Source organism: Pinus tabuliformis, chromosome 3_2, assembly GCF_031772625.1.
Source record: "Pinus tabuliformis cultivar Carrire ecotype Pingquan chromosome 3_2, CPIR1, whole genome shotgun sequence".
Classification (NCBI taxonomy): Eukaryota; Viridiplantae; Streptophyta; class Pinopsida; order Pinales; family Pinaceae; genus Pinus; species Pinus tabuliformis.
In genome coordinates, this window is record NC_142302.1 from 565,090,795 (window position 1) to 565,104,230 (window position 13,436).

Here is a 13,436-nt window from a genome sequence, read left to right on the forward strand (position 1 = left end):
AGGGTTTATAACACCTTACTAAATTAATTTGATAAAAACTTAAGTAAAAGTTACAAAACTCTTTTTACAATGCTATAAAATGCTTAGGGTTTAGGGTTTATAAGACTTTAGTAAATTCTTATAATAAACACTTAAATAAAATTTAAAGAACACATTTTAAAATGTTATAAATTTCTTAGGGTTTAGGGTTAAGTGTATAGGGTTCATAATACTTTAGTAAATCCTCTTAATAAACACTTAAATAAAAGTTAGAAATGTTCTTAAGATGTTATAAAATGCTTACGATTTAGAGTTTAGGGTTTAAGGTTTATAACACTTTAGTGAATGATTTTAATAAAAAATTAAATAGAAGTTACAATATGTTTTTTAAAATGTTATGAAATTTTTAGGGTTTAGGGTTTGTGGTTTACAGTTTAGGGTTGAGGGTTTATAACACTTTAGTGAATTATTTTAATAAACAATTAAATAAAAATCACAAAACTCTTTTTAAAATATTATAAAATGCTTAGGGTTTAGGATTTAATGTTCACGGTTTCGGGTTTAGGGTTTAAGGTTTAGGGTTTATGATTTAGGGTTTAGGGTTTAGGGTTTAGAGGTTAGGGTTTAGGGTTTATAGGTTAGGGTTTAGGGTTTATAAGACTTTAGTAAATTATTTTAATAATCACTTAGATAAAATTTTCAAAATACTTTTTAAAATGTTATAAAATGATTACGGTTTAGGGTTTGGGGTTTGGGTTTAGGTTTAGTGTTTAGGGTCTACAACATTTTACTAAATGATATTTATAAACACTTAAATAAAGGTTACAAAACAATTTCTAAAATGTTATAAAATGCTTAGTGTCTAGGGTTTACGGTTTAAGGTTTGGGGTTTACAGCTTACATTGTGGGGTTTAGGTTTTATGTTTTTGTGTTTAGGGTTTAGGGTTTCGTTTTTATGGTTTAGGGTCTATAACACTTTAGTAAATTCTTTTAAGAAACACTTAAATAAAAGTTACAAAATTCTTCTTAAACTATTTGATTTTTCTCAAATACCAAATTTGGTCCACCATCTCTACCTTTTGTCTTGTGGTGCCTTGCCTATTCTTGTTCTTCCATTTTTATGTTCCTCTCCTATATTTCACGCTAGTCACACCAATGTAAGGTCCCTATTGTCACCTCTTGTTAGTTTCTTGCAAGTCTCTTATCATTCTATCACCTTCATATGCTATATAATCTCTACACACTCGTACATTACACAATGTTGGTTTCACTTTCACATTCAATCATATTCAAACCGCTCTTTGATGTCTAGGTTCACCCAATCTTGAACCAATGTGAAGGTATACAAACTTGAAAGAGAAAGGAGAGGGACAACAAAGGCAAAAATATCTCACACTAAAACTAGATTCCTTATATCCAATACCTAAATAACTCCCCCATCATGATCTTGGTGTATGAAAATTAGAATGAATATTGGAAACATTTAAGGGTGTACTCTAATAGATGTTTTGGCCCCTTTCTCAGAATATTTCATTGTAACTTTTTCCCTAAATGGAGTAGGTGTTAAATCTATTTATGCATTAAAAAATGCATTTTAAACAATATGAAATCATAATGTCACCCAAAAGTTTATTATTGAATTTTATTAAAATAGGCCAAAGTTCTTATGCTTTGGTAGATTTGAGTACCTATCTTTTGTGGGATGGGTGTAAATCCACCTATCAATTATTATATGGGCACACTAAATCCACCATTTTTTATTTATTGAATTTTCCTTCATGTGTTATCTTAGGTTGTGCAAACAATCTACCAACACCTCATGTGTCCCTAAGACATTAAAAAAGGATGGTGAATTGAAATTGTGCTATCAAATCCATGAATATTCGAATTATTATTTTTGAATTCCAATTTGGGAGCAGAGTGTAAGAAGATATATCAAATAATCACGAACACTCTTCAACAACTAGTATATGATGCCATATTTTAATAGTTATACAAATATGACTCATTTTTGGTATTCAAAGGAAGTTAAAGGGAAACAATTTTTTTTCTTGAAATTTAGGAAGAATGATTTGTCATTCATGGAATTTCATACGTCAAATGTTGCAATCAAACAATTTGTTTGTAATAGGGGTATTCTTGGAAGATACATTTACTTTTACAATAAAAGCAATACCTTCACCAAGTCATTTACATTCTTTCTATAATTTATTTGACCAATAGGAAACTAAAGATCTTTGATTCCATAGATGATCAACTGATCACAATTTTTCTCAAAAATGAAAGTGTCCAGAAATTCTTAAATTTAGCATCAAGCTGAAGTGTTTGTTGTTCTCAATCCAATGACATTCGTTTTACCTCAATCAAACACCATATGCTCAAGTTATCATGTGCTCATTGTTTGGCCCAAGAATTAAAATTCTAGTAGGTCCATTGACTGGTCAGTTGACTAGGTTGATGATATAGTGAGTTAGCAGAGTGACTATGTAAGGTATGATATAATGATAGCTTGCTAAGTGTCATCGTCTAGTTTGTTTATCTTTGGCACATTTTATTGGTTCATGCTAGTTTTATGTGGACCAATAATTGGGTGTCGTGTGGCCCAGTCATGGGCTGCCACATGGCACCCTAGGGTCAATTAAAATTTTGGCATGGGTCTAAGCGAGGTTGGAGGATTTGAACCCCTAACCTCCTACTTCATAATGGAGAACTTCACCAACATGGCACATGGTAGTTCTTAACATAGCATAAATCGAACTATTATACAATGTTTAAGTTTAGAGCTTTAGGAGCGAGGGGTTGGGCTACTAGCCCCGACGAATGGTCATATTTGGTGCCATATGCCCATGACAAAACTTTGGAGAGGGGCGCGGGACGTTTAGAGTGACCCTAGTCATGACACTAGTCACATGACCTTGACATTCAACAGAAGGTGCGAAGGTGGAGGAGTGCTCAGTAATAGCCTGAGGTCTTGGGTATATGCTCCACCAAGAGACCATTTTGAATGCACTTGCAGAGGCGCTAAGGCAAGTGGGCCAGACCCACATCCTATGGATCATGCACGTGATCTAGGCATCGACATTTAAGGGCCTAGTGGGAAGGGCAGGCAGTTAGCCTCACCTTGAGACTCGTGGTGCCCACATGACCACATAGGTGTTTGTTGAGGCTGAAATTTTAAAAATCATCTTGTAATTTTCCTTTAAAGTGTTTATTGAAAGAATGTACTAAAGTATTATGAACCCTAACCCCTAAACCATAAAAACTAAACCATAAACCCTAGAACCCAAACCTTAAACCCAAAAATGCTAAACCCTAAACCCTAAACCCAAAACCTCAAACCCTACACCCTAAACCCTAAACCATAAACCCTAAGCATTTTATAAAATTTTGAAAAGGGTTTTGTAACTTTTATTTAAGCTGTTATTAAAAGAATTTACTAAATGCTATAAACCCTAAACCCTAAACCCTAAACCGTAAACCCAAACCCCTAAACCCTAATCCCTAAATTCTAAACTGTAATCATTTTATAACATTTCAAAAAGTTTTTTTTCACTTTTATTTAAGTGTTTATTACAATCATTTACCTACGTCTTATAAACTTTAAACTCTAAACCTTAAACACTAAACCCCAAACCCTAAACCCTAAACCCTATGAATTTTATAACATTTTAAGAAGCGTTTTTTTACTTTTTATTTAAGTGTTTAGTAAAATAATTTAGTAAAGTGTTATAAATTCTAAACCTTAAACCCTAAACCCCAAAGCGTAAACCATAAACACTAAGAATTTTATAACATTTTAAAAAGTGCTTTTTATCTTTTATTTAAGTATTTATTAAAATAATTTACTAAAGTGTTATAAGCCCTAAACCCTAGAAGATAACCCCAAACCCTAAATCCTAAACCCTACAAATTTCATAACATTTTAAAAAGTATTTTGTAACTTTTATTCAAGTGTTTATTCAAACAATTTACTAAAGTGCTATAAACCCTAAACCCTAGGCATTTTATAATGTTTGAAAAAACATTTTATAACTTTCATCTAATTGTTTATTAAAATAATTTACTAAATTGTAACAAATCGTAAACTCTAAACCCTACATGATAAACCCCAAACCCTAAACCCTAAACCCTAAACCCCAAACCCTAAACTACAATCTCTAAACCTAAACCCCAAACCGTAAACCCTAAACCCTAAACCCTAAGCATTTTATAACATTTTAAAAAGCATTTTCTTTATCTTTAAACCGTAAGAATTTCATAACATTTTAAAAAGTGATTTGTAACTTTTATTTAAGTGTTTATTCAAAGAATTTACTAAGTTGTTATAAATCCTAAACTCTAAACCCTAAAACCTAAACACAGAACCCTATACCCTAAAACCTAAAATTTTTATAACATGTTAAAAAGCATTTTTAACTTTTATTGAAGTGTTTAGTAAAACCATTTACTAAAGTGTTATAAACCCTAAACTCTAAACACGAAATCCTAAACCCTAAAACCTAGGCTATTTATAAAATTTTAAAAAATGTTGTGTAACTTTTAATTAAGAATTAATTAAAATAATTTAATAAAGAGTCATAAACCCTAAGCCCTAAACCATTCTACTTTATTATTAGCATGTTTTTATCATTTTTTGTTAAATGTTTGACTTAGTCAAGTTACACCGTGGTTTTAAGCTCAAAGCAATGATATTGACCCATGGTATTCATGTGGAATATGAGGTATTTATATGGAAAATTAAAGCTATATCCATAAGGGCAGAGAGGGTTCAAATCCCTTTTGCTTTCAAAATTTAGCTTTGCAGCATGAAATGATCTTTCTCTGCACTTAATAGATCCAAAGTTAAGATGGATTTAACTTTATTTTACCATAGTCTCTTTATTCTTAGACTTATTTGCTTGTATTGGTTGAATGTCACTTTTATTTAATAAGAAGATCTAGAAAGGTTCCTAGTTTGTTACATAGGTTAGTTTTAGAGTTTTCTCTCTTATAATATGTAAGGTTTTTTTGTATCTTGTGTGTAATATTCTTGGAGTTGGGCAAAGTTGTTTTCCTTTCAGATTTGGTTGATCCATTAGAGATCACAACTTGAGGCGTTTCTTATTATCTTATCAAAGATCACAACTCGAGGCTTTTCTTCTCATCTTGATTAGCTCTCTCTTTATTACATCCAACAGTAGTCCACTCTTTCTTTATTACTCAAAGTGAACAAGCCAAATTCGTAGAGCTTTAAAATTTCTATTAGAAAACATTGGAGGCCAGGTCTCTTATAAACATATCTCTTTCTCTCTTTACCATCAAGCATTAGCATGGCCGTAAAGAAAGAAAATGATATTTTTATAAGAGCCTAGTCTTAAACATTCTCTAATGAAAATGTCAAAGATCTAAAAATTTCAGGCAAGAGTTGACTACTTCCCAGACTTGAATGATAACGATTGTTTGCTCATCAAGTTCATACTATACAAAGAGATTCAAATCATGATCAGTTAAACACATATCTCAGCTTGGACAGAGCAATTTCATCCAATCAAATGGTTGGATGGTCTGAAGTCGGACTCAGAGCTCATAAAGCTCATCCTCTTCCTACCGAGCCTTGGTGAAGTGGAGGACGTTTGGGTCTGAGTGAAGTGGAGGATGTTCACCCAACACTTTTCTATAAATTCCTGAGACCAATGTAATCACTCACATCAACAAATGATCAAAAATGAAATGGTTGAGATCAATGTAATCACTCACATCAATAAAGGAAAATGTAGCATGAATGATTTGGGTACCTTTATTAGATTCAGAGGGTGTTTTCTACATCTTGCCACAACCCATGCAATCCCTCGTTCCAAAAACTCCATGATGCCCATTTTTGAGACTGAAGAAAGGAATACCTCCATCCTAAACTCTCTCACTCAGTAGAACCTCATGGTCTTATTATAGAACCAACTAGTTATCTGAATGCAACTATTTCTTTCGACCATTCTCTATATAAAAATATTGATATGCCTAACTCCAAATCATTGTCTTGCTAAATGATTGTATATATTATATACAATTGCATAGTTTGTATGATAACCAGAGATACAAACATCTCATTCCTGAGTGTAAGCATCCAAACGTCAGTACAAGTGCCTCTCTTTTTCCATAGTTGGAGTCCATGGCTACGACAAAGAGGCATGGTGAACTGGTCCTAGGGTGTCATGGGTATTGATGAAGTGAAAATATTCAAAATTAATTTAAGTTTGAAATGTGAGATATGACGTATGGTGTTCTACAACTCTGTTGGTAGAAGAGACGAGGCCATGGTAGCTATACCTCAAAATCCAAAGATGATAATCACTTAGTGTCATCGACATCAAGCATGGATGGTCTTAGACATGCTACTTACCATCAAACAAGTCACCTGACATTCTTGAGATAACAAATCAAATGTCAAGGAAGTGAAAATGTCACCTTGTTATATATATATATATATATATATATATATATATATATATATATATATATATATATATATACTTATGAAAATACAATCTAAGGATGTTCATATTTAAGGTGTTCGTATAAATGCAAGCAGAGATTTCAAAAAATTTGGTGCAAAAGAAAGATATAACTTAAGCTATATAGAAAAGTGACACAATTATATACCATTTAATTTATCTAATTTTGAGAATTTGTAATAGTAAAATAGAAGATACAAGTAAAATAGAAAATACAAACACAGTCTATAAATTTAGAAAATAAATAAATTAGGATTTATTTATTTGAGATAGTAAATAAGAAAAAGATTCTCAAATTGTTAATTCTACTATTCATAACTTTTTAAACTAAAAATATACTTTGAACTAATTTCGTACATATCTTATCCATCATATACAACCAAAAAAACCCTCACTCAAATAGCAATAATAATAGCAATAATAATGTACAGTAAGTTTCTTCAATGCTTACTATTTATTTATTTTTAATATTCCAATGTTATCAGTTGTAATATTTGCATACTTCTGATCCTCTACTTTCTACTGATACCCTAGTTTCTAGTTTGTATTCCACTTCCCACTTGCAACACCATTTCCATATTACTCATGAAACATGCAAAGCTCTCAATTAACTTCTTAGTTTAATAATTTCGAACCATAAGTGGATTTTCCGTCTCACAAATTTTTCCCGAAGTCGAAGAAATAATATGGCTGTTGTCACTCAACTTTTTCCTTCAAGTTATGGTCTCCTGCGAAACCAGACAATAACTTAAAATTTAATAAATTAAAATAAACTGCTGAAGTGCGCATGTGGCAATCGGGAGAAGTGGTTTGACATGGAAAGAATAAATTAAAAAAAACTCCTCAAGTGGCCATGTGGCAATCGGGCAAAGTGGTTTGACATAGAAAGAAGGAATGTTTCAGTCCTATAATTTCCCCAAATTACGAATCATTCACAATCTTCCCTTGAAAATAGCTCTTTTGTCTACATTAAATAGCAGGTTGATGTGAAACTTCGGTTAAAGTACCTTGAATTTAATGCATAATTTGTGTCGTAAATTTCTGTTTTACATTTTGGTCTCCATATATTATTCTTGCGTTTTTCTATTAGGGATGAATCAAGGGGTCGGTGCCCAACGGCTTAGACGTTGGCCATTAGGTGTGATGATTATATTCACTTTATAAGTTGAGAATGACATTCGAATGTTCGTAATTCATTTTCATTATTGAACTTGTTTGAAAGCGTGTCAAATTTTTGTGTCATTTTGGTCTCCATATATTATTCTTGCGTTTTTCTATTAGGGATGAATCAAGGGGTCGGTGCCCAACGGCTTAGACGTTGGCCATTAGGTGTGATGATTATATTCACTTTATAAGTTGAGAATGACATTCGAATGTTCGTAATTCATTTTCATTATTGAACTTGTTTGAAAGCGTGTCAAATTTTTGTGTAGCAAGCCCAGGAATTTTCATTGAATCACTATAATAGATAATAGCTTAATACGTTGCGGCTTCTATCATCACAATAACAGGTACAAGGGTATTTAACCTCATTTAGATCATATGTTCATGGGGATGCATCCTCGAAGGTTAGGTGCTTTGGTAAGATGGTGCATGATTAGTAAAGAGGACCTTTCAGTAAGTGTTACATAGTGAATTTTCTAGATTAATATTAAGTTATTTTGAGTAGTTATTAGTGTCCAAGAAATCAATTCAATTATTTCTTATATATATATATAGATATTGTTTATAATATATGCACATTGTTTATTTCATTTCCAGCCTTATGTATTTTATAGTAGCATTAGAGTTAATGTTAATATGCCTTGTTGAATAAGTAAGCCACTAATTATGTGGTCTTCTTGACAGAGCAAGAGGGTGAAATGTTCCATTGAATGAGATTGTGTTGAAGGGGGTGACCTTTCGGCAAACATGATTTGTTGAAAGAAGAATTTATATAAAAATCCTGCATGGATCAACATCAATGCGGAGGTAATCATTGACATCAAAGACTCTCCAAGCACACAGAGATTACAATGGCCTTTTGTTGGAGAATCAATCAAATGAGGTCTGCATTTCATGGATAACAGTGTAGAATGTTGTGATATATATATATATATATATATATATATATATATATATATATATATATATATATATATATATAGATATATATTGTAAACAATGCCCATGTAAATTGGGAGGTTACTAAGATCACATGTTTACGAAGAAGATTTGACTAAATGCTACAGCATTATAAAAATGTTTGAGGAAGAGTTCAAAAACTATTTTAATAGTGATGGCTAGTTTTAGCCATAAATATGAGAGGAATATCTTTTATATAGTGGAGGTATTGAAGAAATTGGTGAATCCAAACCATAACATGCATTTAGTACCGTTATAATTTGGGTATGAATGTAGGAAAACTTTTTTTTGTTTGAAGCAATTTTTTAGCAGCGTTTCACATTCACCATAGACTGTGTCGTACTTCTCTTGACCTTCAGTAAAAGGAAGGTATTGAGCTGTTCCCTTGTAGTCTAACTAATAGAAAAAATGGTCTTTTCACTCAATTTTTTCTAGCTAATTTGAAACAATGAAAGATCACAATATTTCTTGAAATTGTATTAGATGGATTCTGATGAAAAAGCCAATAACTCTATAAGTAAGACTATACCTTTCTTTTCCAACTAATTTTTAAATAATATTTATTCTTTTAGAAATAATATTATTTATATTTAGTGTTTTATTTTTCATGATGATCTCTCCTTAATATTCTAGTCCGTCAATATTGCTTTCCACTGTGAAGGGTGGTTCATAATACAATAATGTTAAATTATAAATTAGATTGGGCTAAATACAAAACGATATATTCTATATTTATATTAACTATTATAATTTACTATTATAATCTTATTGATAATTAATAAAAACAAAAATATTATTTATTTATTATTAGCGCAAAATACTTTTAGTGATGATGCAAAGTCTTAATCCTAATTGAAAACAACTCTGAATATATAATTTCTTACATTATTATTAATTAGTGTAGATAATTATTATAATATTTTAAGAATCAATCTATATGTATAGAGGATATCATGCATAAAAATATTATGCACACCATTTTATTTTTGTTAATAGAACATGTAATAATAGAATTTCTCTAATAATTTGAATTAGGATTTGAGTAAGGAAGATAATGATAATTGCAAGTATTGTTTCAATATGGACATGTCTAGGAATAAATTGAAGATAAGTAATCATTCCTAGGTTAGACAAAACAAATAAGTGATTCACACCTCCATAGTAATGCTTGAGAACAATAAATTTTGGAGATTAGTTGGTCCATCTTAAGCATTACAATTATTGAAACAAGAATATAATTTGAAGTAGAAAAGTTATTTATGTTCCCTTTAATATTCTATTCAAAGTTTAACTACTTGGTACCAACTAAACCCTTTTACTTGATAAATTTGGTTGTCATATTCAACTTAAAGATAGAGAACGAGGTATCTCCATTGACAAAAAAACACCAAAATATAAAGATGTCAAAAAGAAAAATTTAAATACTCAGACTAAAGTCTATGCACAACAAGTTTATAGGGTTATATGTGAAGTAAATTTTATTGAATTTATTGTTCTTCGACATTTAAGTTAGATTCTAAATTATTAATTATAAAAAAGTTACTATATGTGAATTTCAAGCTATAATTTATGTAGAAATGGGTTCTATATTTTATGTTTTACTTTAAAATTGCCAATTTTTAATTTAAAAACAAATAATGTTATTTTAAAATTTAATTTAATTTTTTTTGTTTTTCCATCAACACTCAATCATTCTAATTTTGAAATTACCAGTAGTTTATCTTAAAAAAAATTTAAATGTTTTTTTTAATTTAGCTTTTAATTTTTAATTTTCCATTTTTTAAAATTTAGAAGTTAATTATTTTGGTTTGTTACTTTTTTTAATTTAACATTCTTTTTGTGGAGTTTTCAAAATGTAATTAATATTCCTTTTCTAAATTTAAGTAACTTTCTAAAAATGTAATTAATATTCTTTTTCTAAATTTAAGTAACTTTTTAAATTTAGGTAACTTTTTGCTTTTTCCTGCTTTTGTAATTAATATTTCTTGAATTCAACCCTAACATTTAGTTAGGGGCGTGTAGAAAAATTGCAGCCCTTTTCCTCATTGTTCAAGCGGATTTTACAATGGGAATCTCTTCAACCTGAGCAAGAGATGACGGAGGAATTCGATCCGCTTCCTTCATAGCCGTTTCCTTATTGATTATTCAAGATGTGCCCAAATCGATCCACAATGTTGTCGTCTATGTATTGAAAGACTGAATATATCAAGGTCGTGTGTTCGATCCAGGCTCCTCCGTATCTTTGTCGGGAGAGCATCAGGCTAAATATACGAAGGTCGTGCGTTCGATACATAATGTTGGTGCTTCTGTATCGTGCGAGCCTGCTCGCCTCAACACGTTCAATTTGTCGTTTCTGCGAGTGATTATACTCGCGTAATGCCATGTCCGACAGATACATATGGGAGGGACCACCTGTGTCTGAACATATCTGCCGAGGACGTAATCATGCAGATCGATTTTCTAATAAAAAGATTGCATGGGCTCCTGCATTTCTCGGAAGCAATTATTGAAGATTTGCATGAAGTCTGCGGGAATGGAAGATCCCATGGAACCTGTCAAATCACTTCATGAATCCATACAGGTTTTCATAGTCGGCAACTGTGTCTATCTCCGGCCCAAGCAGGTACTAGATTTGATCTTCTTGTTGTCAAGTTTCTGTGTTTTAAAATTTCTTTATGTTGTTAGGGTTTGTAATTTTTTATTTCCAATCAATGGAGTGATTATCAAAAAACTAAATTATTATATTCGACAATAAAAGGAAAATCAATTTATTTAGTATATAAATAGAATAGCATTAGTTCTCGAAAAAATAAAAATTATATTATATATATAATGTCGACAAAAAAACGCCCCATATGTTGTAAACAACTGTTAGCTCTAGACGCAAGGGCATCCGAGAGGAAAATAAAAGACAACATAATAGTAACCTCCACTAAGTACGATGGAACACACTTATGACCAGGGTAGGTTTTATGAAGTTTCTTTGTGTTCTGCATTTGTATGTTATTGGAGTTTCCATGTTTTCTTTTTTTTAGTTTTATTTTTTAAAGATTTTATATAATTAATTTATGGTAATTTTTTTTTTGATTTTATATAATTAATTTATTGATTTTAAAAAGTTCTAATATTGAATTGGGTGTATTTTTCTCAACAATTTTTGATATTATTTATATAAATTTTACAATTTTTTTAATTAAATTATTGTTCTCATAATTACTTATTTATATTGCAATTTTTTTATGCATATTATTTGTTATATTATCATGTATATATTGATATATGAATTATCACTGAAAAATGAATCAATAAGTATTATAAATAGTTATTGAGGTGGAGGTGGAGGTGGTGGAGGAGGAGGTGGTGGAGGAGGTAGCGGAGGTGGAGGGGGAGGTGGTGGTGTTGGTGGAGGAGGTGGTGGAGTTTGAGGTGATGGAGGAGGAGGTGGAGGTAGAGGTGGTGGAGAAGCTAGAGGTGGAGGAGGAGGCGGAGGAGGTGGTGGAGGTGGAGATGGAGGAGTAGGATGCAGACGTGGAGGTGGAGGAGGAGGAGGCCAGGGTGGAGGTGGAGGTGGAGGAGCAGGGGTTGGTGGTGGTGGTGGTGGAGGAGGAGGCTGATGAGGCAGAGGTGGAGGTGGCGATGAAGGAGGAGGAAGAGAGCGAGGTGGAGGTGGAGGTGGAGGCGGAGGCGGAGACAAAGGTGGAGGAGGTGGAGGTGGAGGTGGCGGCGGAGGCGGAGACAAAGGTGGAGGAGGTGGAGGTCGTGGTCGAGGAGGTAGAGGTGGTGGAGGTGGAGATGGAGGAGGAGGAGGAGGAGGCCATGGTGGATGTGGAGGTGGTGGTGGAGGTGGAGGATATGGTGTTGGAGGAGGTGGTCGAGGAGGAGGAGGAGGTAGTTGTAGTGGTTGAGCGGGAGGTGGAGATGGAGGAGGTGGAGGTGGAGGTGGAGGACGATGAGATGGAGTAAGAGGTGGTGGAGGTGGTAGAGTTGGAGGTGGAGGAAGAGGTGGTGGCGAATATGGTGAAGGAAGAGGTGTGGGTGGAGGTGGATGAGGAGGAGGAGGAGGAGGTGATGGTGGAGGAGGTGAAACTGGAGTTGGAGGAGGAGGGGGTGGATGTTGTGGAGGTGAAAGTGGTGGAGGAGGTGGAGGTGGAGGTGGCGGAGAAGGAGATGATGTAGGTGGATATCATGGAGGAGGAGTTGGAGGTGGAGGTAGTGGAGGTGAATGTTTAGCTCGAAGAAGAGATGGAGGAGGTGAAAGTGGAGGTGGAGGTGGAGGTGGAGGTGGTGGTGGTGGTGGTGGAGGAGGAGGTACCACTGGAAGGGGAGGAAAAGAGGGATGGGGAGATAGTGGAGGAGGTGGTGGTGGTGAAGGCCTAAGGGAAAGCTGCAAGAGTAGGCAGAGCCGAAGGTGGAGGTGGTGGAAGAGTTGGAGGTGGAGGTGGTGTAGGTGGATATGATAGAGGAGGAGGTTGAGGTGGAGGTAGTGGAGATGAATTTATATCTGTAAGAAGAGGTACAGGAGGTGAAAGTGGAGATGAAGGTGGTGCTAGTGGAGGAGAAGGTAGAGCAGGAAGGGGATGTGGCAGAGGTGGAGGAAGGAAAGGTGGAGGAGGAGGTTGTGGAGGTGGATGTGGAGGAGGAGGAGGAGGAAGTGGATGAGAGGGTGGAGGTTGAGGTGGTGGAGATATATGTGGCAATAGAGGAGGTGGAGGAGGAGTAGGTGGATGTGGAGTTGGAGGTGGAGGAGGAGGTGAAGGTGGAGGTGGAGGTTGAGATGGATTACGAGGAGGAGGAGTTCGAGGTTGAGGAGGAGGAGGGGGTTGAGAGGGTTGAGGTGGATGACAG